This window comes from Zootoca vivipara, chromosome 7 (genome assembly GCF_963506605.1).
Source record: "Zootoca vivipara chromosome 7, rZooViv1.1, whole genome shotgun sequence".
NCBI lineage: Eukaryota > Metazoa > Chordata > Lepidosauria > Squamata > Lacertidae > Zootoca > Zootoca vivipara.
In genome coordinates, this window is record NC_083282.1 from 35,235,826 (window position 1) to 35,263,027 (window position 27,202).

The window sequence follows — 27,202 nt, forward strand, 5'->3', positions numbered from 1 at the left end:
CTGGATGGAGTCCAAATTGGAAGTCATATGGCTCTGGCAACTTTCAGAGATACTTCCCTATTCTTTTCTGTAGTGGTTGTTGTGGAATTCCCTCCCCAGGGAGGCTCGCTGGGCACCTTCATTGTACATCTTTAGGCGCCAGGCAAAAACTTCCCTCTTCAACCAGGCCTTTGGCTGATTAACATTCAATTTCCTTTTCAATGTGTTTGTGGAAGGGGCTGTTATGAGTTTGCTATGTTCTTGTTCTTATTATGTACTTGGTGTTTTTATTTTCTGTTTCTATGCTGTGAACTGCACTGAGATCTATGGATGAAGGACGCTTTACGAATTTAATAAATAATAGTAATAAATAAATAAAAAAATTTTCCTGGTGTGGATTAACATGCTCCTCGCAATCTGACATTATAGATGTCTAAGGAAGATACAGTGGTACCTCGGTTTATGAACACAATTGGTTCCGGAAGTCTGTTCATAAACTGAAGCGTTCATAAACTGAAGCGAACTTTCCCATTGAAAGTAATGGAAAGTGGATTAATCCGTTCCAGACGGGTCCATGGAGTACTCAACCTGAAGCGTACTTAACCCGAAGTATGGGTGTAATTGGTTCCGGAAGTCTGTTCATAAATTGATGCGTTCATAAACTGAAGCGAACTTTCCCATTGAAAGTAATGGAAAATGAATTAATCCATTCCATATGGGTCCGCGGCGTTCGTAAACCGAAAATTCATAAACCGAGGTTCCACTGTAGCTGTAATGGCCAATTAGCCATTGGTAAACCTACATGGAGCTTCCAAGTGTAGAACAAAATATACCTTTGAATACTAGAAGTTGGATTACTTCTTTGTGCTTTGCTTATGATCCCTTTTGGAGGCATTTGACTTCCTGATGCTGGAAACAGAGTATTAGCTAAATGGAGATCGGTCTGATCCCAGAAGAAATTTATTACAGTATGTTCTTAAGTGACAAAGGAAAGCCCTGTTGCCCGTCAATTGACAATAGCAGAAGTCCATGTTTCCACAGCAGTTGCTATCATTCAATATGTTGACTAAGATTTTGTAAAAGCAAGAATCTCTTTAAAAAAAGAAGAAGTGGCTTTTGGATAGTTGCTGTGCAGCTTATCACCAGCCAGATCCTGCCCCAGAAATGTCAGTCCCTGCTTGGAGCAGACAGAATAAGCATAATTAGAGATACGCTGGCAGGATATTTTAACACTGATGGTGACAATGTTTAAATTTTTAATCAGGCATGTAACATAAAAAGCACATCACGTGAAACGGGCAAAGAAAATGGGCAAATACTGATGGGCTGTTTGACACTTTATTTCGCTGATGGAAACGAACGTCGATAAACATTATTTATCATAAATGACAGAAGAGGAGGTGAGTTACTAATAAAACTTACATAGTGAAAATGGTGATTCTCAGAAACAGTGCTTCTATTAAGGCAGTTTTGTGCAAATCAGCAAAGGGGGAAGCTTTTTCATGCTACATCTTTCATGTAGAAGATTTATTCAAGTGAGAGAAACATGTATACATACGGTACTCTCTGTACACCTATTGAAATAAATGGATTTAAGTTAGGCATGTCTGAGAATGACTTTGTTGGATTCAACTCTCAGCTCGGATAGCTCAATTGGTTAGATTCTGGTGCTGATAACACCGAGGTTGTAGGTTCAATCCCTGTGTTGGACAGCTGCATATGCCTGCATTGCAGGGGGTTGGACTAGATCAGGCATACGCAAACTCAGCCCTCCAGATGTTTTGGGACTACAACTCCCATCATCCCTAGCTAACAGGACCAGTGGTCAGGGATGATGGGAATTGTAGTCTCAAAACATCTGGAGGGCCGAGTTTGCCTATACCTGGACTAGATGATTCTCAGGGTCCCTTCCAACTCTAGGATTCTACTCTTTTAGAAGTCTACTCAGAAGTAAGCTACACTGAGTTCAACGAGACTTACTCCCAGGTAAGTGAGTAAAGGATTCCAACTAATTCTTCCCCACCCCTTTTAATGCTCCAGCCAAATTCTGTATCCAAAAGCTTTAATCACTTCCTGAGATTAGGCAAAATTGCACAGACTAGATGTAATGGTGAATGTGCCTTTGCTTCTTTAATAAACAGAGTTTGGAATAATAAAGATATCATGTTGGCTTACTGAACAAGAAGATGCTACTTAAAGTAAGGGCAGCAGCATGATTACGAGAGAGGAAAGAATCAAGTAAAGGCAGAGCATATTTGGGGAAAACTACAACTCCCATCAGCCACAGCCAGTATAGCTAATGGTCAGGGATGGTGGGAGTTGTAGTCCAAAACATATGGAGGGCACCAGGTTGGGAAAAGCTGTCCTAAGGTTGCAATCCAGTGCCCATTTCCCTGAAAGTATATCTCACTGAAGTCAGTAGGACTTATTTAAGAATCAACAGTGTAAATCAGTGATGGGGAGCCTATAACCCTCTAGTTGTTGCTAGAGGACAGTTCCTGTAATCCTTGACAATTATCTATGCTGGCCAGCGTTGGTGGTAGTTTGAGTCCAACAGCATCTAGAGGATCACAGATTCTCCTGCCCTGCTGTAATCCTTTAGTAGACACTGACATCTCACCAAATCCAGGAGCATCAGTGGATTTCGTGAACACAGTTGTAGGCTGAATTAAGAGCTAACAAATTGAAGTTTAAACCACACAAGGTGGATATGATAGTAGAATCACCTCAAAGAGATGGGACTGTAATCTTGCCTGGTCAAGATGTATTACAAGATTCACAGTTTTGCGGAAATCTGCACTCTTAGGTGGTGGTTGAATTTCAGAGTACCTTTTACCAGATTTTCTGACTGTAGTCTCTCCCCTTGAAAATAATGATTTGGCCTCAGTCACCCATGTTTATGTGTACTGTTGCAATGGCAGTACATGACACAACCTTTGAAGACGGTTTGGAAGCTGCAGATAGTGACTGACAGGATTAAGTTTAGAGAGCATATTTTCCCTTTTCTGCTTTATTGGATTTGGTGAAATGCAGCAGACTATAACATTTGGTAGAAAATTGCCACCTGAAATTCCCTGCTCCCATACAAACCTGCCCGATCTTGAGATAGGCCTGTGAGGCCCTGCTCTCTAGTCTGTTCATATGTAAGATCTCGCAGATGGAAGCAAGAAACAGGGCTTTCTCGGTGGTTGCACCACAATCATGCCACTTCTTCCCAATGAAGATTCACCAGGCTCCATTCATCACAGAATCATAGAGTTGGAAGAGACCACAAGGGCCATCCAGTCCAACCCCCTGCCGAGCAGGAAACACCATCAAAGCATTCCTGACAGATGGCTGTCAAGCCTCTGCTTAAAGACCTCCAAAGAAGGAGACTCCACCACACTCCTTGGCAGCAAATTCCACTGTCGAACAGCTCTGTCAGGAAGTTCTTCCCAATGTTTAGGTGGAATCTTCCTTCTTGTAGTTTGAATCCATTGCTCCGTGTCCACTTCTCTGGAGCAGCAGAAAACAACCTTTCTCCCTCCTCTATATGACATCCTTTTATATATTTGAACATGGCTATCATATTACCCCTTAACCTTCTCTTCTCCAGGCTAAACATGCCCACCTCCCTAAGCCGTTCCTCATAAGGCATCGTTTCCAGGCCTTTGACCATATTGGTTGCCCTCCTCTGGACACATTCCAGCTTGTCAGTATCCTTCTTGAACTGTGGTGCCCAGAACTGGACACAGTACTCTAGGTGAGGTCTGACCAGAGCAGAATACAGTGGTACTATTACTTCCCTTGATCTAGATGCTATACTCCTATTGATGCAGCCCAGAATTGCATTGGCTTTTTTAGCTGCTACATCACACTGTTGACTCATGTCAAGTTTGTGGTCTACCATGGCATGCCTGAGTTAAAGCTATACTATGAGGCAGCTTGCCTTGTATGGATCAAGGATTGGATTACGTTACAAAATACGGATTTGTTAGACCTTGAGGGATATACAAATAGATTCGGCTGGCATGCCTATCTGTGCTATAACAAAATCCATACTGGCTTTAAAAGTCATGTATTTAGGGGTCCAATTTTGGAAGTATGGAACCGTAATAAAGCTCTATTAGAAAGGAAAACACCATGGTGGGTTGCTCCCTTAAATGTTTTAGCTATACGAAAAGTGAACATGGATAAGAAAGGAATTATGTATGAGGATATTGTTGTAAAAACGAAAGATGATTTTAAATTAAAAATTTATGACCAGATTAAGGATAAATTCGCCGGTTGGCTACAATATTATCAAGTTAATGATTTATTTAATAAGGATAGAAGAGAAATTGGTTTTGAAGCAAAAAAGTCGAAATTTCAAATCGAATTATTGGAAAATAGTCAAAAATTATTATCAAAAATGTACAATTTATTACTGGATTGGTACACGTTGGATGAGTTGACAAAGGATTGTATGATCAAATGGGCGAGAGATTTCGGGCACAATATACCCACCGATAGCTGGACCAAATTATGGAAAGAACATCTAAACTTTACGGCATGTACTACTCTTAAAGAAAATGTAATGAAGTTAGCACACCGTTGGTACCTAACACCAGTAAAATTATCCAAAATATATAGAAATCAAAATAAATGGTGCTGGAAATGCGAAACATCGGTGGGAGAATTTTACCACATGTGGTGGGAGTGCAAAAAGGTTAAAAAGTTTTGGGATTTGGTTTACAATGAATTAAAGAAAATTCTGAGATACACCTTTCCCAAAAAGCCGGAGATTTTTTTGTTGGGACTTTTAGATAAAGAAATAGCAAAAACTGACAAAAATTTCTTTTTGTACGCCACTACGGCGGCGAGAATTCTAATAGCCCAGAAATGGAAAATTAACGAAATGCCATCAATTAATGAGTGGCAGTCGAAACTTCTGGAATATATGGAAATGGCCGTACTCACCAACAGAATCCGGGATCAGGATGAAGGAAAACTCAAATTGCAATGGAGTAAATTTGTTGAATATGCAAAAATTAATTATAAAGGTATGAAAACGTTAGTGGTAATAACATAACTCCCACAATGATACATATATAATGAATTAAATAATACGATATGAGATTGAAATAACTTACCATCTACTGGAAGGAAGGAAGTCGTGCTGTCAATCTTGATGTATATAATGTTTTTTTTCTTGTATGTTTGTATGTTGGAAAATCAATAAAAATTTATCATAAAAAAAAAAGTTTGTGGTCTACCAGGACTCCTAGATCCTTTTCACATGTACTGCTCTCAAGCCAGGTGTCACCAATCTTGTATTTGTGCCTTTCATTTTTTTTTGCCCAAGTGTAGTACTTTACATTTCTCTTTGTTAAAATTTATCTTGTTTGCTTTGGCCCAGTTCTCTAATCTGTTAAGATCATTTTGAAGTGTGATCCTGTCCTCTGGGGTATTAGCCACCCCTCCTAATTTGGTGTCATCTGCAAACTTGCTCAGGATGCCCTCAAGCCCATCATCCAAGTCATTTATAAAGATGTTGAATAAGACTGGGCCTAAGGCAGAACCCTGTGGCACCCCATTAGTCACTTCTCTCCAGGATGAAGAGGAGCAATTGATGAGCACCCTTTGGGTTCGGTCAGTCAGCCAGTTACAAATCCATTGAATGGTAGCATTGTCTAGCCCACATTTTACTAGCTTCTTTACAAGAATATCATGGGGCACCTTGTCAAAGGCCTTGCTGAAATCAAGATATGCTACATCCACAGTGTTCCCTTCATCTACCAGGCTTGTGACTCTGTCAAAAACTGAGATCAGATTAGTCCGACATGACCTATTTTTCAGAAACCCATGCTGACTTTTAGTGATCGCAGCATTCCTTTCTAGGTGCTCACAGACCGTTTGCTTAATGATCTGCTCTAGAATCTTTCCTGGTATTGATGTCAGGCTGACTGGGCGGCAATTGTTTGGGTCCTTTCTTTCCCCCTTTTTGAATATAGGGACAACATTTGCCCTCCTCCAGTCTGCTGGGACTTCGCCTGTTCTCCATGAATTCTCAAAGGCATTAAGTGTGATGAAAACATGTGAGGGGGTGCAGTGGGGAGGTAGACCTCATGCATAGTTGTTCACACTGAACTCAACTCAAGGTGGGTGAAGGTGTGCAGCAGATAGTCTCCTGTACTGGTGGAGGCTCTCCCCATGGTTCAGAACCCTGGAAAATCAGGGTTCTAAAACATATGGAGAGTCTCCATGAGGGTAGGAGTGTGATGAAAAAAAAAGATTGGTAGGGTAAAGCTAGTGTGCTTATCCTTGTTATCCCTCTCATGTGTTTTCATAACACTTAATGATAATCTCTGAACAGGACTCCTCTCTTCCCATCTTTTGATGGATGGTAACACTTTTAAAAATTTAGGCTAGCTTTTAATCAGTATCCTGTTTTATGATGCATGTGATGAAGTTTTAGCACTGCTGCCTCTTGATAGTTTACTACTGATGTCTTTCTATTGTTGCTGTCTTTTAATGATGCATTTTTAAATTGTTGTTTATTATATGGTAATGTCTTTTTTTAAGTTGTAAGCTGTTTGGTTATTATTTCAATGCACAAAACTGACTTCAGAGAGACACAGGGACGGTGAACATCTTTTGAAGTCTTGGAGTTCCACATTCCACAGCCCTGCAACCTCCGGCCCACAGAGGCTGTTTATCCGGCCCATGAGCTGCCCGGTCACCGAGCCGCCCGCTCGGCAAGTCCCCGCGCCCCGCCATGCTAAACTGGTGCAGCGTGGCACGGGGACTCGCTGAGTGGTGCCGAAAATGCAGAAACAGCGTTTGGGCATGCCCAGACGCCGGAAATCGCTTCTGCGCATGTCAGGGCATGTGCAGAAGCGATTTCTGGGGCTCTGAAAATGGGCAGCGCAGCACCGGAAATCGCTTCTGCGCCTGTCCCGCCCACGGACCAACGTCAGCGGAAATGATCCAACCCACGGCCGGAAAACGTTGCCGACGCCTGATCTTTACTGTATATGAGGAAAAGGTTTTGAATCTTATGACTCTGTGGTGTCAGAAACGAAGATTTCTAGAGGGCCAGTTTTAGATGCTCTAACTTTATCTTGTTTTTGATGGCATTGAGAGAGATTGTTCTGGTTTCTTCAAAGAAACCATTTAGTATCACCATAACTGTTGTGATCAGGAGATCCAGGATTACATTGACCTTCTTCCCTAAGGGAAAGTTCAAAATTTTGCTTCTCTTACACTTATGAACCTCTGAGTTATCATCGTACCTTCCTTACCATTAAATTGTAGTTGCTACATAATCTTCCTCCAAATTGTCTAAGGTTCCCAAGAAGAATACCCACCCACCCCTACATTAAGGATAAGATTTTTTTATTTTAATTGCGACCTCAAGAGACTGCTTTGGAAGCTCATAATTAAAACACAAATTAACAAAGCAACCTGATGCATATCTGCTCAAAAGTAGGTGCCATTCCATTCAATAAGGACTTACCTCCAAGTAATTATATATAAATTTTCAGGCTATGGCTGCAATCCTATACACTTACCTTTGAATAAGTCCCATTGAGCTCAATGGGGTTTATTATTTATGAGTAGACATATTTAGGGTTGCTCTGTAAAGAACAGAATAGAATTGTAATCTATGACACCAAGATTACTGAGGCAAATGAATAATAAACTTATGCATCTAGAGAAAAATCCTGAACTAAACAGTAAATGTGATGCTGACAAAGTATCAAAAAGATTAACACATAATGTATGAAAGGAAGGATAAAAACCAAAACAACAAAATGGCTAAAAAAAATCTCTACCTTATTGTACACTGTGTGCACTTGTGTCCAAATCAATGTTCCCAAGCAGATTTGATATCCAATTCAGTGGATCACTGAAAATTCATGTTCAGTTTAGAGGCAGTCTCATAGGGCTTGACCATGCCAAGTGTGTTTGCATATACGCCACTTATTAAACTGAGGTCCATTTCCATGTGCAATCTTCAGGTCAGGCCTAGCCAGCTCATTGTAGAATCAGGCAGATACGGTGAGGGATTAGTGAAATCGTTAAATGAAGTTTTCCAATATATACTCAGAAACATTATTAATTTACTAGGATGAAGGCTGCGAGAATCTAATTTACAGTAGAGGCAGACAGCCCTTATTACAGCCCTTAGGGAGAAAAAAATAAAGTTTCAATCCCTCATAGCAGGAGAGGAATTCTAAAAATGTACCCGTTTTCTTTTCATTTTTGTTTTGTTTTGTTTTGTTCTAAAGATCCGGAAGATCAATTGGCCAAGATGGTTCATTTGGGTTTTGAGAGTTTAACACTCTGCATCCATCGAACATTTACATACGCAGCTGAAGGAAAAAAAACCATGTTGGGGGAAAATTAAAACAACAAAACTTGATTGCATATCATGATTTCATATTTTGCAGATGTTAATATTTAATCATATGCAGAGCCATTTAGCTTAAGTACATTAATGTAACTCATTTAAAAGAGACCCGTAATGGTCGCCTATTAACTCCCAGTCTGGATGTTATCCATGTTGCCCTGCTGGTAAGGCCAGAGGGAGTGTATCCTATTGGCACCCACTGAGATTGCTCTGATCTGTTGAAAATCCTGTTAAAATCTAATTACTCAAGAGAACCATCCAGGGAATAGCTAATGAGGTGCAGGAAAGCCACCAAAAGAAATTCTCCTTTAATACAGAATGAAACGTCTTCTGTCTTTCAATTACAGCCATCCCATATGAACGTAATTATGCTCTTATGGAATGTGACTCTTATTTGTTGTTTTTAATTACATGCCACTGGCCACATGCAAAAAATTATTTTATTTTCCCGTCCTGGGTAAATGTTGGTGAAAAGCTTAATACTCAAGCACGTTTGATAACAGTTTATAGTTATCTCTACCTTGTTGGATGACCAGATGTTAAGCACATAAAGGGGAACGGAAGGGAGAAGGAAGTGGAGAAAAAAGCCGGGCCCACAGCACATGGTTTTAAGGATGCTAGCCTTGATAATGACAGCCTTGGAAAAAGGGTTTGTGGGAATATGATTTCTGTAGTTTTGCTGGATCATATATCAGCCTAAGTTTTCTGTGTTCAGTTATTAAAATATGACTTCACAAGAAAAGAAATGATGAATGTGAATTGTATATACTTGTGAAGAAGAGCAAGGAGATGTACAAAATAAAACAACTCCCCCCCAAAAAAAAAATCCAGTGTTTTTTTCCCTATTTTCTCCTGGAGGCAATTTTACATGACCAAAAGGCATGTTGCTGTTGTTGCTATTTACCTGCCCTCTACCCTAAGATCCAAGGGCAAATAACCAGTTAAAACACAGTATTAAAAACAGTTTAAAACAACTTACAATAATGGAGTTAAGGTGGGTCTGTCTTAAATATCAAGAGTCAGAGTAAAGAGGTGCATCTTCATGTTGACCTTGTGGGTTTGAAGAATATATATGGATCTTGGTATCTAACAATGTACAGAGCAGAAGTCCTTCTTGTGGGGTGTACTGCTGTTTTCAGCTGCCTCTGAAGACTGGCTTGCATTGACTCCATGACACCATGAGCTTCCTTATGCCAGGAGTGGGACCACACCTTCTTTGTGGGCAATTTTTGTGGAGCCACATTCCCTTGTGATAGGTAGAGTCATAGGCATAAAGAGGGTGGGCAATGGATGTGACTCCTACCTTTGTATAGCAGACTTCATTCCAGCTCTGCAAGATTTAGTCACATGCTCACCCACACCCACTTCCATCCAAAGTAATCAAGAGGCATTATTATCACAGTGAAGAACATAGCCCCGCCAGGCAAAAGCCATGGAAGGCATGGAGCAGGGCCAGTGAGGTATGGGGTATGGCCAAGTGAGATTCCCAAGGGCCAGACAGAGTGGCCTGGAGACATTTAGTGCCTAGCCATGTAGGTCTTCACCTCTGCCCTATAGGAATAGAAGACTGTGTCTACACTGTGAAAAACCTGTCCAACCCCTTTCTCACATCACTCAGTGATGCTGGCTCTCTCCCTATACCAAGCCATCAACACCATAGTGTCAGTCAATGCATTGCTGCTAGCTGGCAGGACAGTGGCCAAGGATAAGGAGAGTCCATGGTTGCACTTGCTTCACAGCTGCTCCAGCTTTTAACTAAACCTATGTTTACCCTTTTGGTCAAAGCTCCCCAAAGTGCATCCTAGGTCTCACAAACAGAAGTTGTGGTGCAGGTTGCTATGCTAGACCACCATGCTAGGAGGGGATGGTTGGAGCAGCTTAAATTACTTTAAAAAAATAAAAAATTCCTTCCAGTAGCACCTTAGAGACCAACTAATTTTGTCATTGCTATGAGCTTTCGTGTGCATGCACACTTCTTCAGATACACTTAAATTACTTGAAGATCCACCATATGTAAACATTCTGTATATAAAAAGAAGGCCCTTCTCCCTGGCATCTTTTATTTTTATGTGCAGTTACACGCGTGTGTGCCCCCCCCCGATGAATACCCACAATTTACCACCCCATATGTTGTTTGTGAGAATTAGCATGAGCTCTAAAGAGTCACAGGAAATTTGGGTTAATTTGCAAGCTTATTGCATTGTGAAGCATTCACACAACCACACAAACACTTTACCCACATTCTTGGCATGCAAGCTTTGTCCTGTAAACGGGCTCTTAATTTTGTTTGTCAAGTTCTTCATTAGGCTAGACTTGGGTCACCTCAAGTAAATTGACATTTTCTTTAAATGGGTTGAGCTATTTAATCTGCACATTAGGCATGAAAAAAGCCTACCAGAAATCTATCTTTGCAACTGCTCCTAGGTCTAGTCTGTGAAGCTCTATAAAACCTGGCCTGGAATCGCTCTAGACTCTGGTGAACTGGAACACATAAAACATGGAGTGGATTCTCTTAACATTCCAGGATGCTGTTGTCATGGTGACTTTGTTTGAAAACTTGCATAATAATGCCTAGGCCCTTTAAATGTTTGACAGAGTTGAGGGTGATTCTGTTGAGATAAGAATGCTCAGCCCAGTCTATGCACATTTATGTCAATGTAAGCTTCATTGGGACTTGCTTCCAACTAAATATGCTTGGGATTGCTAATTTTTGACAGTTTGGGTTTCATTTGGTTAAAGGAAATTTGGCAAGCCCTTGAAAAGCGCAGGGTGAAATTGGATCACAAAACGTGTCAGAATGCTTATTGTCAGAACTGCTAAGGGAGACAAAGGTGCTTCAAGGGTCACGAAGCACCACACATTCTCTAAGACATTTAAATAGATGTAAATGTTTGCAGGTAAAAGTTGACAGAAAGATGGCAGCCACATGGGTGGCAGATATGGTAGGTTGGCAACTTGCCAACTAGGTCTTATATCAAAAAGATTACAGCATGGGCTTTAAGGCATTCATGTTGTTGCTATTGTACCATATATTCCGGCATATAAAATGACTGGGCATATAAGACAACCCCCAACTTTTCCAGTTAAAATATAGAGTTTGGGATATACTCGCCATATAAGAAATATGACCCGGCATATAAAACGACCCCCTGACTTTTGAGAAGATTTTCCTGGGTTAAAAAGTAGTCTTATACGCAGGAATATACAGTATTTAGGACTAGGATGTAATGTTGAAGCGCAGGAGTTCTTTTCCCTCATGCACAAAGAGACGCACTCCATATAGAATAATGTATTAGGATCACCTGACAATTATAGAATAATTGTGAGGTGGGGAAAGGGCGGTGTAGTGGCTAGTATACTGGAACCTAACTGGCAAGACCAAGCCAGGGCTGGCCCAATACATTTGGACACCTGAGCCAAACCACAAAATGGTGTCCTCCTACCAGGGAAGAACGGGTGGGTGACGATCTACATTGCAGTAGTGGGTGATGCATTCCTGGGAGGCCAGATATGCTGGCCCTGTGGATCCTGCTATGCAAGACAGTCACCTCACCTTGCCTCATGCGTAGGCCGGCCCTGTGATCAGCCCTGTGGCATGACTGCAGATTCATATAGAATATGTTTACAGTAGCGTAATGAAGTGATGATAAGGACAGACTGCTCTTTGCCATGCAGGTAGGATCAAAAATAACGGAAACAGAATTTATAACACTGGATCTATAATCTTGGATCTCAGTAAAGTTGCATTGATTCCGTGACTAACAGGTTCTCTAATGCAATGCTTTCTTTCTTCTGTTTTTTTTAAAATAAAAAAATACCTATTTATGTACATGTATAACTAGCCGAAGTAATTATAACATTTAAAAATAAATTGCTATCACGCTCTTAGTACCATAAGGTACCTATAAAACTGACCTCAATGAATCCTAACAAATTAAAAGGTTTTATTAGTCTATAATTTGAAAATTATTGCTGCGATTATCGTAGGGATGATAATTACGCTGGAGGGAACAACTTAACTGGGTCAAAAGTGCCTCAAACTTTTACAGATTACAAAGGAATATGTGTGTTCAGTGTCAAGTCACAAGCCTAGGTTGGAAGACTCTAGGCAGGACACCCTTTTCTGAGAAAGCAAGAAATCTGCCCTGTTGCATAGATGCCTTTCTCTGGTTTTAAAATGTTTGATGGTTTCAGGAATCAGTGAGCTCCTTGCTCCAATCTAGAGCCCCACATGCACATAAAGCACACAGAAAGTTCTTGTGTCTGCAGACCCCACCATGCTTTTCAAATCTGAGAGTAGCTCGGGACACACATCTGTTTGTGCTCATGGTAGCTCAGCACCACTGAAATGAATCAAGATTTTTGTATGTATACATGCATGTATACACAGCTATATATGCCATCTTGCACTTGCAAGCAAATAGTGAGACTGGGCCACCTCTGCATAGCAATAAACTTTTTACCTCTGATATTTCCTATCTGTTGAAGAGGCATTTGAGTTGTTCTTATATTAGATCTAATCTAATAAGATTAATAAGATCTAATAAGTTTTCCATATATATTTATATTTCACTATGGTGGTGCCAGAGTCAACAGGAATCCCTGATCATTTGTAAAGCTTTTGTGTATTTCACTGTGCATTGTTTCACATGGGTGGCTTCTTTAAAGGTTTTCAAATTAACTCTGCCCTTTCTTCATTCTGGATTGATAGGCATTGTTTGGTTTGGGCTTGTTCTATTTGTTAGACTAGGCAGGCACTATTTGTAGAAAAAAACAACTTCATTCCATTTTACTATTTGAATTAGGATCTCATAGACCATTCCTGGACCTTGGGCTACTGTGGTTTAAGAATTATTAGCTCAGGGTTGGAGGAAATGGGTCCTACTAGTCCTCTGGAAACATGAAATTTCTGCTATCAGAATCTTGCCTCCATTCAATGAACAGAATGGAAAGGTTATTATCATGAATGGAGAGTGACCACACACCTTTTTTTGGTGCAGTTTCTTGTAGTTAGCTTTAGGATCACAAACTCTGTGAACTGAATATAAAGCTGCCTTGAAGAATCTAGGTCTAGGATAACGTTGTGTGCCCACCTACAGTAGGTGGAGGTGGAGGTGGAGGGGAAGGGCAAAAGCTACCTGCCTTAAATTGATCAGTTGCAAATTTGATTGCAAGGGTTTCTTCACTGATTTTGCCCTTTGCTTTCTTGCAACTACCCACCCACACCCTGGACTGTCTACTTGAGCTGCTTGTGGTTTGCTGTTTCTTTTACTAGGACCATTGTTTTTCCTTTGTATGAACTGTATTTCTTAATGAAGCTCTATTTAAATAATGTTTGAAAAAGGTGTTGTTATATTTAACACTAGCTGGCCCTGCCACGCGTGACTGCCACCACCCTGTGTCGATCCATGACATATCCTGCCCCCTCCTCCCCCCACCTGGGTTTCCCCTGTGATTCCCCCCAACCTGTCCCATGACGTATCATGTCCCCTCTTCCTCCCACCCTGGGTCATCCCTGTGACTGGCCCCACAGTGTCCTGATCTATCCCGTCCGCTCCTCCCCCCCACCCCCACCCAGGTGAGTCCATACCTCTATTCGGCCTAGTCTGTAAAGGCTTCAGCCTAGTATGTAAATGGCAGCTGAGGTGCTGTTGAGAGGAAGGTTCTATAGGTGTAGTACCAGTGTAGCCGCCGCTAGAGGGCGCTGGTTTGCAACCTGTTTCTTTTCCCAGCATGCACTTTCGGCTGAGTGGTGCGTTCTGGAACAGGGGAGTTTTGAGGTTTCACCTGGCAGAGGTGTGACATCTGTCTTTGAAAACTTTATAAGAGTGGTCGGACATTTGCTTTGGATGTTGTTTTCAAATTTGAACACAATTGGTGAAGCGGTTTCAGAGAAAAGTAGACAGTAACCCACATGCCTAGTTTATATTTATATCTATATCTATCTATCTATCTATCTATCTATCTATCTATCTATCTATCTATCTATAGATATAGATAACTGTACTTTAAAGCAAAAAATAAAAATAAAATTGCTGGTGTTGAGAAGTCTGGTCTGAGCTGGGACCCTAGCAGCCACACCAAAAATGCCTTTAGTGGACCAACTTACAAGGTGACTTCACCTCCAGGATGAATACCTGTCATTGCCCATCTGGTACTGCTTAGGCCAGGCATGTCCAAAGTCTGTTTCAGGGGCCTAATCCGGCCCGCTGGTCAATAAAATCTGGCCCCCATGGCAGTATATGTCCTGGGGTAAAACCTTAAACAAATATCAGCAACTTGAATCCTAAACAAGTTCAGCAACTTTGGGGTAAAATAGTATAAAAAGCTCAACAACTTCAATCCTTAAAAAAGTTCAACAATTTTGGTCTGCCCTCATGCATGTTCACTTCATCAAATCTGGCCCTCTTTGAAAAAAGTTTGGGCACCCCTGGTTTAGGCCAATCACAATGCGGCTCCTCCTCCTCTTTGCCACCCATCTCATCCGACTCACCCACTCACCCTTGCCCTCGAAACTACAAAGTGCAGCTGCAGCAGTGAGCCATCTGATAAAATCACTGCTCAGTGGGCAGGTGACAGCTGTGGCCCTGTATACCTGGAGCACCTCCAACCTCATCACAATATGAACCAATTCCTAGGGGCTGAGGTCCTTTCAGACCCCCAAGTAAAACATTTGAGGGACCTGTCCCCCAAAAGTTAATGGGCATTGCCATTCAAATGGCGTTCCTGTGCTGTGTCATGTGATCAATTATGCTGGGCGGGGCTTACTTGGGTCCCCCCGATATTTTATTTAAGTTGGCACCCCTGCCCTTCATTCAGCTCGGACACTGAGGTCCAGCTCCAAGGGCCTTCTGTCAGTTCCCTCATTCACAGTGATAAGTAAAGTTACAGGGAATCAGGCAGAAGGCCTTCTTGGTAGTTGCTCCCATCCTGTGTAACACACTCCCATCAGAAGTCAAATAGAAAACAATTATATGACTTTCCATGGACATCTGAAGGCAGCCCTGTATGAGGAAGCTGTAAACGTTTGATGTTTTGTTGGATCCTTTTATATTGGAAGTCACTCAGAGTGGTTGTGGCAACCCAGTCAAGTTGGATGGTAAATCATAATAATCATAATAATAATTTCTCATTATTAGGTGAATGGTGGTTGATGTTCCTCCTCACCCTAGAAGTTGGCTTCTAGGGACTCAGTAAATGGTGGGACCCTGGCCAGTATAGTCATACCTCAGGCTATGTACTTTTCGGGTTGCAAACCCGGGAGTATTTTTCGCTGCACGCGCAGAAGCATTTTACACAGTTCACGCATGGGGTTACGTAATATTGGGGTTACGTAATTTTCGGGTTACGAACCGCACCCCAGAACGAATCAGGTACGTAACCCGAGGTACCACTGTACTAGAGCCCTGGCAGATACTTGATGACTTCTGATAGTGAGCCTGATTCCAAATACTGTGGTACCTCGGTTTAAGTACACAATTGGTTCCAGAAGTCTGTACTTAACCTGAAGTGTACTTAACCTGAAGCGAACTTTCCCGTTGAAAGTAATGAAAAGTGGATTAATCCGTTCCAGACGGTCCGCGGAGTACTTAAACTGAAGCGTACTTAACCTGAAGCGAACTTTCCCATTGAAAGTAATGAAAAGTGGATTAATCCATTCCAGATGGTCCGTGGAGTACTCAACCTGAAGCGTACTTAACCCGAAGTATGAGTGTAATTGGTTCTGGAAGTCCGTACTTAATCTGAAGCGTACTTAACCTGAAGCAAACTTTCCCATTGAAAGTAATGGAAGATGGATTAATCTGTTCCAGATGGGTCCGTGGAGTACTTAAACTGAAAGTACTCAAACTGAAGCGTACTTAAACCGAGGTATGACTGTACACCCACAACTGTTTTGGGATTCCTTCTTTTGTACAATATCTGCAGGTATGGCAACCCCGCTCCATGTTCCTCCACGGCACAGCCAAGATAAGTGCAAACATTTTAGGTCAGTCACTTAATTACAGACAATCCAGTTTCACTGACTGAAACTTAAAAGTGCTGATAAATTGTGCTCAAATTAATGATGTGTATACGTGCTGTGTATGTGCAGAAGTATTGTGTTCATTATAATACTTATTGCTTAATATCTGAGTGAATAATCACCCCTCATTTAAATTCTGGGTACCTTCCAGTTTTAATTTAGTTCCAAGAAAACCAGACAGAAAACGCAGATGTAAAATACAGTAGTTAAATGTAAAACTGCAAATAAAGTACATATAGATAAAATTAGAGCTGTGAAGTGAGAGACTCTTCGAAGTAAAAGTAACTGTGACTAAGGAGTATGAAAATAAAACGGGATTAACATATGTGGTGATGGGGTAATTAAATCCTTAGTGTTTTCACTGTAATGATTTTATAGCTTCTTCTTACGCTTGCCAGTTTGGAGGGTGCCAGTAAATATTTTCTTAATTACAAAAAGAGACAATATGTGTCCCACTGTTTCATTCATAACATTTGATTAACTTGAGAAGGCTGCATTCTTACATTAAAGAACAAAGACCTTGAAGTGGACATGTTATAGGTTTGAAAACGCATCCCTGGAACGAATGATTAACCAGAAATTTTATGGCAAGGAAGGATAAATGAGGGAAAGAAAGGAAAAGAGAGAAAGGAAGAGTCGACTTGTCTTGACAGCATAGCCTGATCCTGTAATAAACCTTCCCAAAGTCAACAGTTCATAAAGTCTTTTGTTCTAGTAAGAGGGTCTTTAATTTTTAACACAAACTCACACTTTGGGTATGCACCAGCTTAAGTAAAATTAGAAGACATGTATATAATAGGATTTAATGGATTATCATCTGCATTTTCCAAAGATGTCAGCTTCTCTCAGCTCTGATGGAGTAGCACTTAATGTAAATTTAATTTGAAGTGATGTATGGAAGGCTTGAGGTGATACTCTGTGATTCCCTAACTGCCTAGAGAGCCTCTGTGGGTAGCATCTGGTTTTGGCGGCTCCACATGCCCAGCAGCATAGACTAACTAGGATTAATGAGATGGCCTGTTCACCAGTGATCCAAAGGAGGTATGCTACATTTACTCCCAACAATATGAAGAGGAGGGCGAGTTTCCTTTGGGGGCACACACTGTTTGATGAAACTTAATGATGGTCTTGCAATAAAGTGCAATAAATACGCAGTGTTGAAAGCTTTGCTGCTCAGTCCAATTTAAATGCCTTTTTCACCATGAAATCGTGTTTGGGATGGAAACTCCCCCCCTTTTTTTTGGGAGATCTGAATTACAATTACCAGTGGATTGTTGTTTTTCCATAGTTATGAAAATGTGATTTTTAAACATAATTGTCCTAATTATGTAATGGATAATTGGTTTCTTTCAGGGGAATTTGCTGAGATGTAGACAAATTCTCAAGCTGCCTGTTTTGCAAAGTTACGGGGATTCCTTTGAGATTGCAGGGAGATTGGGGGGGGGGGGGAGGAGAGAGATAAAAGAAACTCAAACAACCTCCACATTATTAAGTGTATGTGTCTTTCTATTTTATCTAAACGAGTGGCTATTAAGTTAGACAAAACTTTTCCATGTGGCCTCAGCTTCATTTAGGCATTTGGATTGCGTTTTGCCTTTGTATCTCTCCCTGAAGCCTTGAATGAAACCTCGGCTAATTTCGAATTCCCTTTGTCATCGTGGTTTTCAGCCAAAAGTCTATAATAAATGGTCAGAAGATGAGCTGAGACTGAATGAATAGTGAGTGGTATTCATCAGCCAAACATAGAGTCCAGATCCAATTATATGTATTCATTAAGTGATAATGATATCATGGTCTTTAACTAGGAAGAAAAGAGTGTAATTGAATAATAACAGTTGTACAATCCCAACGGAACACACTTTCCATCCCAGCATAGCGACCCTTGGGGATGATGCAGGATTGATGGAATTCTATTACTCTTTGATAGATTTATTATGAAGGGCTGAGTGGAGTTGCTGCCCCACTTTGTCACTCACACTAATCAGTATCGTAAGGCCCCGAGCGTGCAGGCTTTTGTATCCCTTTGACAAAGACAAGGTTAGGGGAGGCTGACAGACACCCAGACCTTTACAAACCCATACCGCAAGATGAAATGGGCCAGCTGAGCTCTGTGCTGGGACAGAATTTTAATTTGTTTATCAATGGCTCACATGGGCAACACCATAAGGATATTTGTCAGAGGAGTAACACTGAGGCTAAACTCTTTTGTTTGACAAGTGGAGCTTGGGAAAATATTTATTGAACTGTAAAAATCAGGGGGAAATGAAAGAAAAGGTGTGTTTTTTATAAAGAGGAAGAAGTCTGAATGGAAAATAACTCACATTACTGTGCATGAAATTTAAAGATGTTGGTGTTGCTTTTCTCTCCCCTCCCCCCCCCTCCGCTAAAAGCTTTTATTTGCCACAGAACAGAAGGCAACTTTTACCCTGTGCTTGTCACTTCAGTGCATTGCTAATTTAGATATTGTTCGGGACTTTAAAAACATGAATGGGAAAATGGGAGGGAGGAATTTTAGGATGTTTCTGAAGCCGAATTTTCAGTTCTAGTTTCCAGCCTGTTCTCAGTAAATTGAAAGAAAGAAAGAAAGAAAGAAAGAAAGAAAGAAAAGATGTATTGTAGTTCCAGCAAAGAAATATGGCATTTGCCAACACAACTTAAAATGCCTTCTCTGTGCATAACATGGTTCTCTCTCTCTCTCTCTCTCTCTCTCTCTCTCTCTCTCTCTCTCTCTCTCTCTCTCTCTCTCTCTCTCTCTCTCTGCTCCTGTTTTGAAATTCAAATGCAAGCCATGGTCTTTGTCACTTTGGCCTCAATCTATCCTCAGCCCATATGAATCAGCAGAAGAGACAATTTGTTGTGCTTCTGATCAGAACAGGATCTGCAGCCATGATTGGCATAAACAAGGCCCCTGCATAAGCTGCAGCTGCCAGGGTTTGTTTTTCCGTTCGTGTTGCTGAGTGATATATATTTGAACCCTCCTTTTCATGTTGGGTTACTTCCCAGCCTATTTGCAGATGAAGAAGAGGCTGACAGATTTGACTCTGGCCACTGGAGGCTCAGTGTCTTCTGCTGGCTGCCCTTAGACTGATCCATTCTCCTATGTGAATGGATTAATCCAGTCCTTCTGCAAACGGAACAGTCCACAGTGAGCCTGGCAGGTGCCAGCAAAATATTTGGCAGCAGGTTCAGTGGGGCAAGTTCTTGTGCAGTGCTGTGGTGAAAAGAGGGCAATGCGGCAGCTCCCTGGTTCAAACATCATCTGTATTACATACTCACTAAGTAGGCAAGTGACCAAGCCTTGGTGCGTTGCAAGCTTGTTGAAAGAATTAGAACAGGCACCCCCAACCTGTGGCCCTCCAGATGTTTTGACCTACAACTCCCATGATCCCTAGCTAACTGGACCAGTGGTCAGGGATGATGGGAATTGTAGTCCAAAACACCTGGTCCGATACTTCCAGGTTTGCTGCTTTCATAACGTGAAGTTTACATAACCAGAGGATTATGTAATCTGAGGTACTACTGTATTGTAGTTATTATTGATTTCTATTGATTTGTTGGTTGGTTTGTTGCTTATATAGGGTTTTTTATATAAAAAAAGTTTGATGGTATGTTGTATTTTTATATATGTTCTAAGCCACCGAGAGTGGCTGGGGAAATCCAGCCAGATGGATGGGATATAAATTTTAAAAATATTATATTATTACGATATTATGCCTCAGCTGCGGAGTTACTGTGGTCCTGAAATCCACACCACAGTCCCTCTCCAGGGTACTGATCCTGCCTTGCCTTCCTTTCTGCCTGGAACTACTGATCTCCTCTTTGCTTGAGCCATCACCTGTCTGTGGTTCTGGTTATCTCCATGGCCTGGGCTGAGATGTATTATTGGTGTTATTAATGTACATAACTTCAGCTGCCTTTGAGAAGAGCAGTGGCCGATAAGTAACTAACTTATACAACTTATACTTTACATTATCTCAGAGGCTCATGTTGCATATGAGCACAATAGGACTCTTCCAATGTTCATCTGATTACTCACACAGAGTGGGGGGCTGCATTACTACCACTGGCCTGCCCTCACTTCAGTGCCAGATTTATGCATAGGCTAAGTAGGCTGAAGCCTAGGGCCTCTAAATCTAGGGGGCCTTGCCAGCCTGCCCGCTCCCCAGTGGGCAGTCTCCCTTCTCCCAAAATTGCAACCCCAAGACTTCATGTAAGGGCAGGGCAACTCAGGCCCAGCAACTATGAGACTCAAGCCTAGCTAGTGTAGTCCAATTTGAAGCAGTGGGGTGCAACTTGATTTTTTTTCTTGTAGGGCCCCAGTGCACAGCCAGAGTCTGCGAAATCTTATAGATATAAAATCCATCTAGATTGCCCTGGTGTGGGTCCCCCTTGGGAGTGGACCACGGGGCCCAAGGTGGTCCAATTCTTCCAATTGCCTTAAGGTCAGCCCTGATGAGACTGTGCAGGGGTTGGACTGACAATCCCTGCACCTTCTAGGTCCCTGGTGTCACTAATCAGAGTACAGACTCAAGGACTTGTTATGGAAATAAAGGGAGAGCACTTATTAGAAATCAGTTTTGTCACCTCTTCCCCCCAGAATCCAGAAAATGATTAGAGTGAAAGGAGAGTAAAGTCAAGATAGAAGAAGAGATTAAAGAAATAATGAAATGCATTTAAGCTAGTTGGAAAAATAAAGTAGGGTAACAAGAATGGCTGGAAGTCAAGTCACTTGGTGGGTGTGGGGTAGGTGTATAGGTAGGTATTATATAGAGTAATGTAGGTATGTTTTATGCTATGGAAATAAGGTAGTGTGTTGTGTAGATGTATTGTGTAAATGTAAATGTAAGCGTTTTATATGTTAATAAAAATTTTTAAAAAAGGAAATCAGTTTTGTCACGTCTCCCCCATCCCCAAACCCCGAGATAATGAGCCCAGACACCTTTTATTCACAGTCGCATAAGCACTACACTACAGTATGGCCTTATGCAACCATATGCAACCTGCTGTTCTGCTTTGGAACAGGACTGCCTTTTTCCTCTGCTTCCCCCCTGTGAGCCTATGCCAGCTAAAGCAAATAATGGCAGCCCAGCAAGATAACTTGAGCAGAGCTTTCATAATTCCAGCAAACGTTCTAGGCAGTGCTGGATCCACCAACCCACATCCCTGGGTGGAGAATAAATCCTTATACTGACTCATTCTAAGTAGATAAGGATGAAGTTGATCAAAGGCTTATATCTCAATGGTTGACTGCCTGCTTTTGAAGGTAGAAGAATCTCTGATATCTTCAGGCAGGGCTGTGAAAGACCCCTGTCTGAAGCCCTGGAGAGCAACTGCCCGTCAGCATCAATAATACTGAGCTAGGTTGTCTGACATGGTACAAAGCAGCTTCCTGTATTCCTAAAATTTAATCAGATTGCTTTATAACGGAAGCAATCTGCAAAGTAAATTTCCAGACATCTTTCCTACAAAGGTGAGGATTTAGATCTATCATGTCTTTTCACTACAATGAAACCTTTGAAAACCCAGACAATCACCACACTGAAACTCTGGAGATTGACAGAATAAGACTTCTTTAGTAGAAATCTTCTTTTCAGCATGAGCCTTGCAGCTGTTCTCCTTATGGTTCCTGTAATGACTGCAGTGCATGGGAAGGATAAAGGCAGAATTCATCACCTGTGAACTCAGTGTGGATCCAGTCTGATGCCAGATAAAGTCTGAGTGATTGAGAGATGCCCAGTCCAAACCCACACAGATGTGCACACTTGTATAGGTAGGCTTTTTCCATGTGATTTGGTGTCCCTGGGTACTCAGTGGGAGAGGACAGCATGGTGGAGTGATGCTGCTCATCTAGCCTCCAGGTGGTTACATCACTGATGGTTACAAGGAGGCAGAAGGTGAGATGGGCATGATGCAAACAAGCTGGCAGGAGCCCTGGATTGGCTCCACTGGTGCATTTGCAACATACTAACCTCACCACCTCTTCCATTCCCTCCTGTTATGCGGCAGCAACATGACCAACTAAAGTTGAGTGGGGACTGGTGCTGTCCCACCATGCTGTCTGCTACTGGCATATAGTTCATACATGCAAAAACTCATTCAGACATTGTGCTCCAGAGGCAAAGGACAGGCTGGCATCCCTGAGCACCTGCAATCCTGCTCCCACCTCTGCACATAGAATAATAGAATCATTGAACTGTAGATTTGGAAGTCCAGTCCAGCCCCCTGCAATGCAGAAATCTTGCCCAAAATGGGGCTCGGACCCACGACCCTGAAATCATGACTCCTCATGCCTTACCGACTGAGCTATCCCACATTTGTTGTTGTTGTTTAGTTATTTAGTCGTGTCCGACTCTTCGTGACCCCATGGATCAGAGCACGCCAGGCACTCCTGTCTTCCTCTGCCTCCCGCAGTTTGGTTGGACTCATGTTGGTAGCTTCGAGAACACTGTCCAACCGTCTCATCCTCTGTCGTCCCCTTCTCCTTGTGCCCTCAATCTTTCCCAGCATCAGGGTCTTTTCCAGGGAGTCTTCTCTTCTCATGAGGTGGCCAAAGTATTGGAGCCTCAGCTTCACAATCTGTCCTTCCAGTGAGTACTCAGGGCTGGTTTCCTTAAGAATGGATAGGTTTGATCTTCTTGCCGTCCATGGGACTCTCAAGAGTCTTCTCCAGTACCATAATTCAAAAGCATCAATTCTTCGGCAATCAGCCTTCTTTATGGTCCAGCTCCCACTTCCATACATCACTACTGGGGAAACCATAGCTTTAACTATACGGACCTTTGTCAGCAAGGTGATGTCTCTGCTTTTTAAGATGGTGTCTAGGTTTGTCATTGCTTTAATCTGCATGAGACAAAGCATGGCAAATGAAGTCATCAATCTAGCCTCCATTTTGTTTAACAAAGGCCACCAAATGCCTCCTGAAGCAAAATATTAAAAAGTTCTGCATAACTCGCTATATCTGCTCTGGCTTGGGTTCTGGTAAACAGAAGCAAGCTCCATAAATGCGACACCTACAGCAAAGCTACCTCTGTCCATGTGTGCCTTTGATAGAGGTGATACTGTGTGTTGACAATGCATTCTAGTTTCACAAGATTTGCAGCACACTGGCAGCCACCAATGCCTTTCTGTTTCTGCTCTGTTGCCCTTGCCACTTTTTCGAATGTACATAGGGTACATAATGGAGGTAGGGCCTGTGTTACCATTAGCAGCATAGAGAGCCACTTCTTGCAGAGCAGATGTCATTTGTAATGTTGCAGAGACTGCCCATGTAAACCCTGCCTCAGCTGGCCAAAGAGCTAACCAGCTTGGAGGAAGGATGCCTTACAAACAGATGGGCACGAATAAAGGCAGGCCAAAGGACCACACGAGAACATGAGGTGATGCTGTGGCCAGGAACATCAATGTGTCTTTCCAGGCTTTCCCTACCATGGCAAAGGCCCATGCAGAAAATAGGCAAGCATCGGTTGGCGATGGATGTGGAATCAAGTGGAGATGCTGGCTGCAATCCTAAACTTACTTTATTTGGAAGCAAATCCCATTGAAATCAATAAGACATACTTCCAAGTAAACATGATTAGAATTGGGCTGCCTATCTAAAAGTGGAGACATGTTTATTTCTGTGCTTCCACCGTTGTTTGGCCATTCAGGTGAAAAACTGGTGGGAAGAGCCAGAACAACAGTGTTTGAGCCTGGCTGAGTTTAGAATGTTTTGGCCAGTTCTGAAAGCTGTCAGGACACAATGATGCATATGGATACATCTCTAACTGAGCCAGTTTATAGGCAGAGGCTGTGGTCTCTAAGCCATTTACTGCTACATGGAGGGAAATGCATTATGCAGCTGTTTGCAAGAGGGAAAACTGATTTAACGTTTTTTTTAAAAAAAACCCACACAAAACAAATACAGTCTTGTTCTGGCTATGATATGGCCCTCACTCTTCCTTCCTTTGCTTGCTAGTTTTTGTGCAGGACAATAAACAGCATTTCTAAAAGTTACTTTTCAAATGCACTTATTATGAAACAAAAAAGCCGCTTACATTTTTTTAGTGCAAGAGTAAGAAGGTAAGAACATAAGAAAAGACTGCTGGATCAGACCATTGACCCATCTAGTCCACCTCCCTGTGGGAAAATCACAAGCAGGGCCTGCACATTCTCCCCTCCTGTGGTTTCCAGCAGTTGGTATTCACTGCAATATTTCTTTATAGAGTAGTTACTTCATCCCCTTGATCATTCTGGTTGTCCTTTTCTGAACCTACGCCATCTCTACAATATCATTTTTGAGGTGAGGTGGCCAGAGCTGTACACAGTAATACAAATGTGGTCACCCCATAGATAAGGATATTATGATCTCAGCTGTTTTATTTTCAGTTCCTTACCTAATAATCCCTAACATAGAATTTGCCCTCTCCCCCCCACAGCTGCTGCACAATGGGTCACCATCTTCATTGAGATGAACAACCCCAAGGTCTTGTTCCTTGTCTGTCACCGCCATTTCAGGCCCCATAAGCATATATGTGAAATTAAGATATTTTTGCCCCAATATGCATCGCGTTACACTCCTGCCAACCTAGCAATTCGAAAGCACGTCAAAGTGCAAGTAGATAAATAGGTACCACTACAGCGGGAAAGTAAACGGCATTTCCGTGTGCTGCTCTGGTTCGCCAGAAGCAGCTTTGTCATGTTGGCCACATGACCTGGAAGCTGTACACCGGCTCCCTTGGCCAATAACGCAAGATGAGCGCTGCAACCCCAGAGTCAGTCACGACTGGACCTAATGGTCAGAGGTCCCTTTACCTTTACACTTGTTTGGATTGAATTGCACTTGCCATTTTACTGCCCAGTCACTCAAACTGGAGAGGTCCAAATTTGGATTTCCTGCCTGCACCCCTTAGTCCCAGTATCTCTAAGTGGGTTTTGTGAACCCTGCCAATGAAGTACCGCTGGATCTATTTCTTTGTGTATCCTGGGGATTTACTTCCCCTAAGACAGCAGAGTGTACACTAGCTGACTTATCTCTGAACCATGGCAACAGTTTGAAAAGGTAAAGCAGAGAGTACACCGAAGAGCCATTTGTCAAGAGCAATTGCAAGCAGTCCAAAAGTGCAGGCAGAGTATATGAATCATGATGTAAAAATGGTGAAAGGCAGGCACTTAGACCAGTTGTGGTAATACTGGGACAGAGCCTAGCTGTGGCATGATTTACTAAAATTGTGTGCAGAGGGACAAGTGCAATGGAAAAAGAATTAAAGTTTGCCTTAGTATCTCATGAGGCATAGGGAATTTAATTTGACAACACACACAATTCACAACTTTGGGTCGGAAGGAAATGGTGGCACAGCAATTGTAAGGCCCCTCCCCCCCGATTCCTCCCAGCACCCTGCCCTGCAAATGAAACCTGTAACATGGACAAATTAGCAAAGTTATACCTACACTATTGGTGGGGGCAAAAGGAAAGAAGGAAATGGGATCCCCTCCTCTTTCTGATGAGATTAGTGCTCTCTCTCTCTCCCTCCCCCCTCCCTCCCCCTCCCCCTCACCTTAAGTATGGTCAACAGGGATAGCTCAATGCATTTTGCTGCCTGAGGCTCAGGATAAGATACAATGTACAGAAGTCGACTGGACTGGAAGTTGACTCTACATTACTGGTTCTGGGCAAGACTGGTCACTTGTCTGACAATTTTCTCAGGTGCCAGGCACCTGCTCACTTACCTCATTGTCTGCCGGGCTCTGCTGCTGAGGCCATGCCACACTCCTGGTGAGCACCTGTGTTACCACTCTTTGCTCTGTGACCTTTGAATGAAGGAAGTTCTTTTGCAAGCTTGATTTCAAAGGTGCAGTTAGGTAATTTTAGACTCTAGACTTCATGGGCTTATGGGAACCCCTTCTTAAGGTGGGCAATGTGCATTACTTGAGAATGTAGTAAGGCAGCCCTGCTGCCCTGGAGGGGCCCCTCTTCCTCATTCTTCTGAGTAGAACCCTAGATGTCTGACCCAAGTCTTGCCCTGGTAACACTGCACCATTGAGATGAATGGGAGCCACACAAGGATACCACTGTACACTTCCCATTTATTTCAATGAGGCTGCAAAAGAGTACACCGTGGTGGATTGTGCCCACTGCCGGTTCAGCCTAATGTACAGTAAACAGCGGTTAGTCAAAGTGATTTGTTTACCCTAGCATTGAAATAGTGCCTCTTTTGTTGCAGTCAGTTTAAATTAAGTGACTCCAGTCCAGATTTAATTTTCAATTAATAAGAGTTATTACAGGATAATTAGATGCCAATTGATTAGCAAAAATGTTGCTGAAATATAACAACTTCAGCTATTATACTTCAACCAACATATTTTTATAATCAATTGGTATTTAGTCTTGTTACATGTAAATCAAAGCTATTTAAGACTGGGTGAACAAATATTCTGTTTCATTCCATAAAACCATAATTGTTTTGCCTAATAGCCATTATGCTAAATAAATGTAAATGTAATGGAGTGGATTTTCTGGGGCTTGGCTGTCAACAAATTTATTGATAGAGGTTCATGGCACAATTCTGTGTAAGCCTGTGTACGCATTGCTGGCTTGAAATGCAGCTGTGCAATTTTTTCCCTCAACATGGATAGAAGCTGGTTTTGGGGGAAATGCATGAAGAACACAGTATTTCATAAGAAAATACAGAATAGGTATGAATTGTGGCTAATGTCGTGTGTACACCACTTCCCAAACCAGTGGTGGGAGTGCAATGAAATGTGTACACAGCTTACAAGTGCTCAGAACTAAGTACCACAGAGTTCAGTGGTACTTACTTGGACTTCATCCCATCTTCTTATGGGCTATG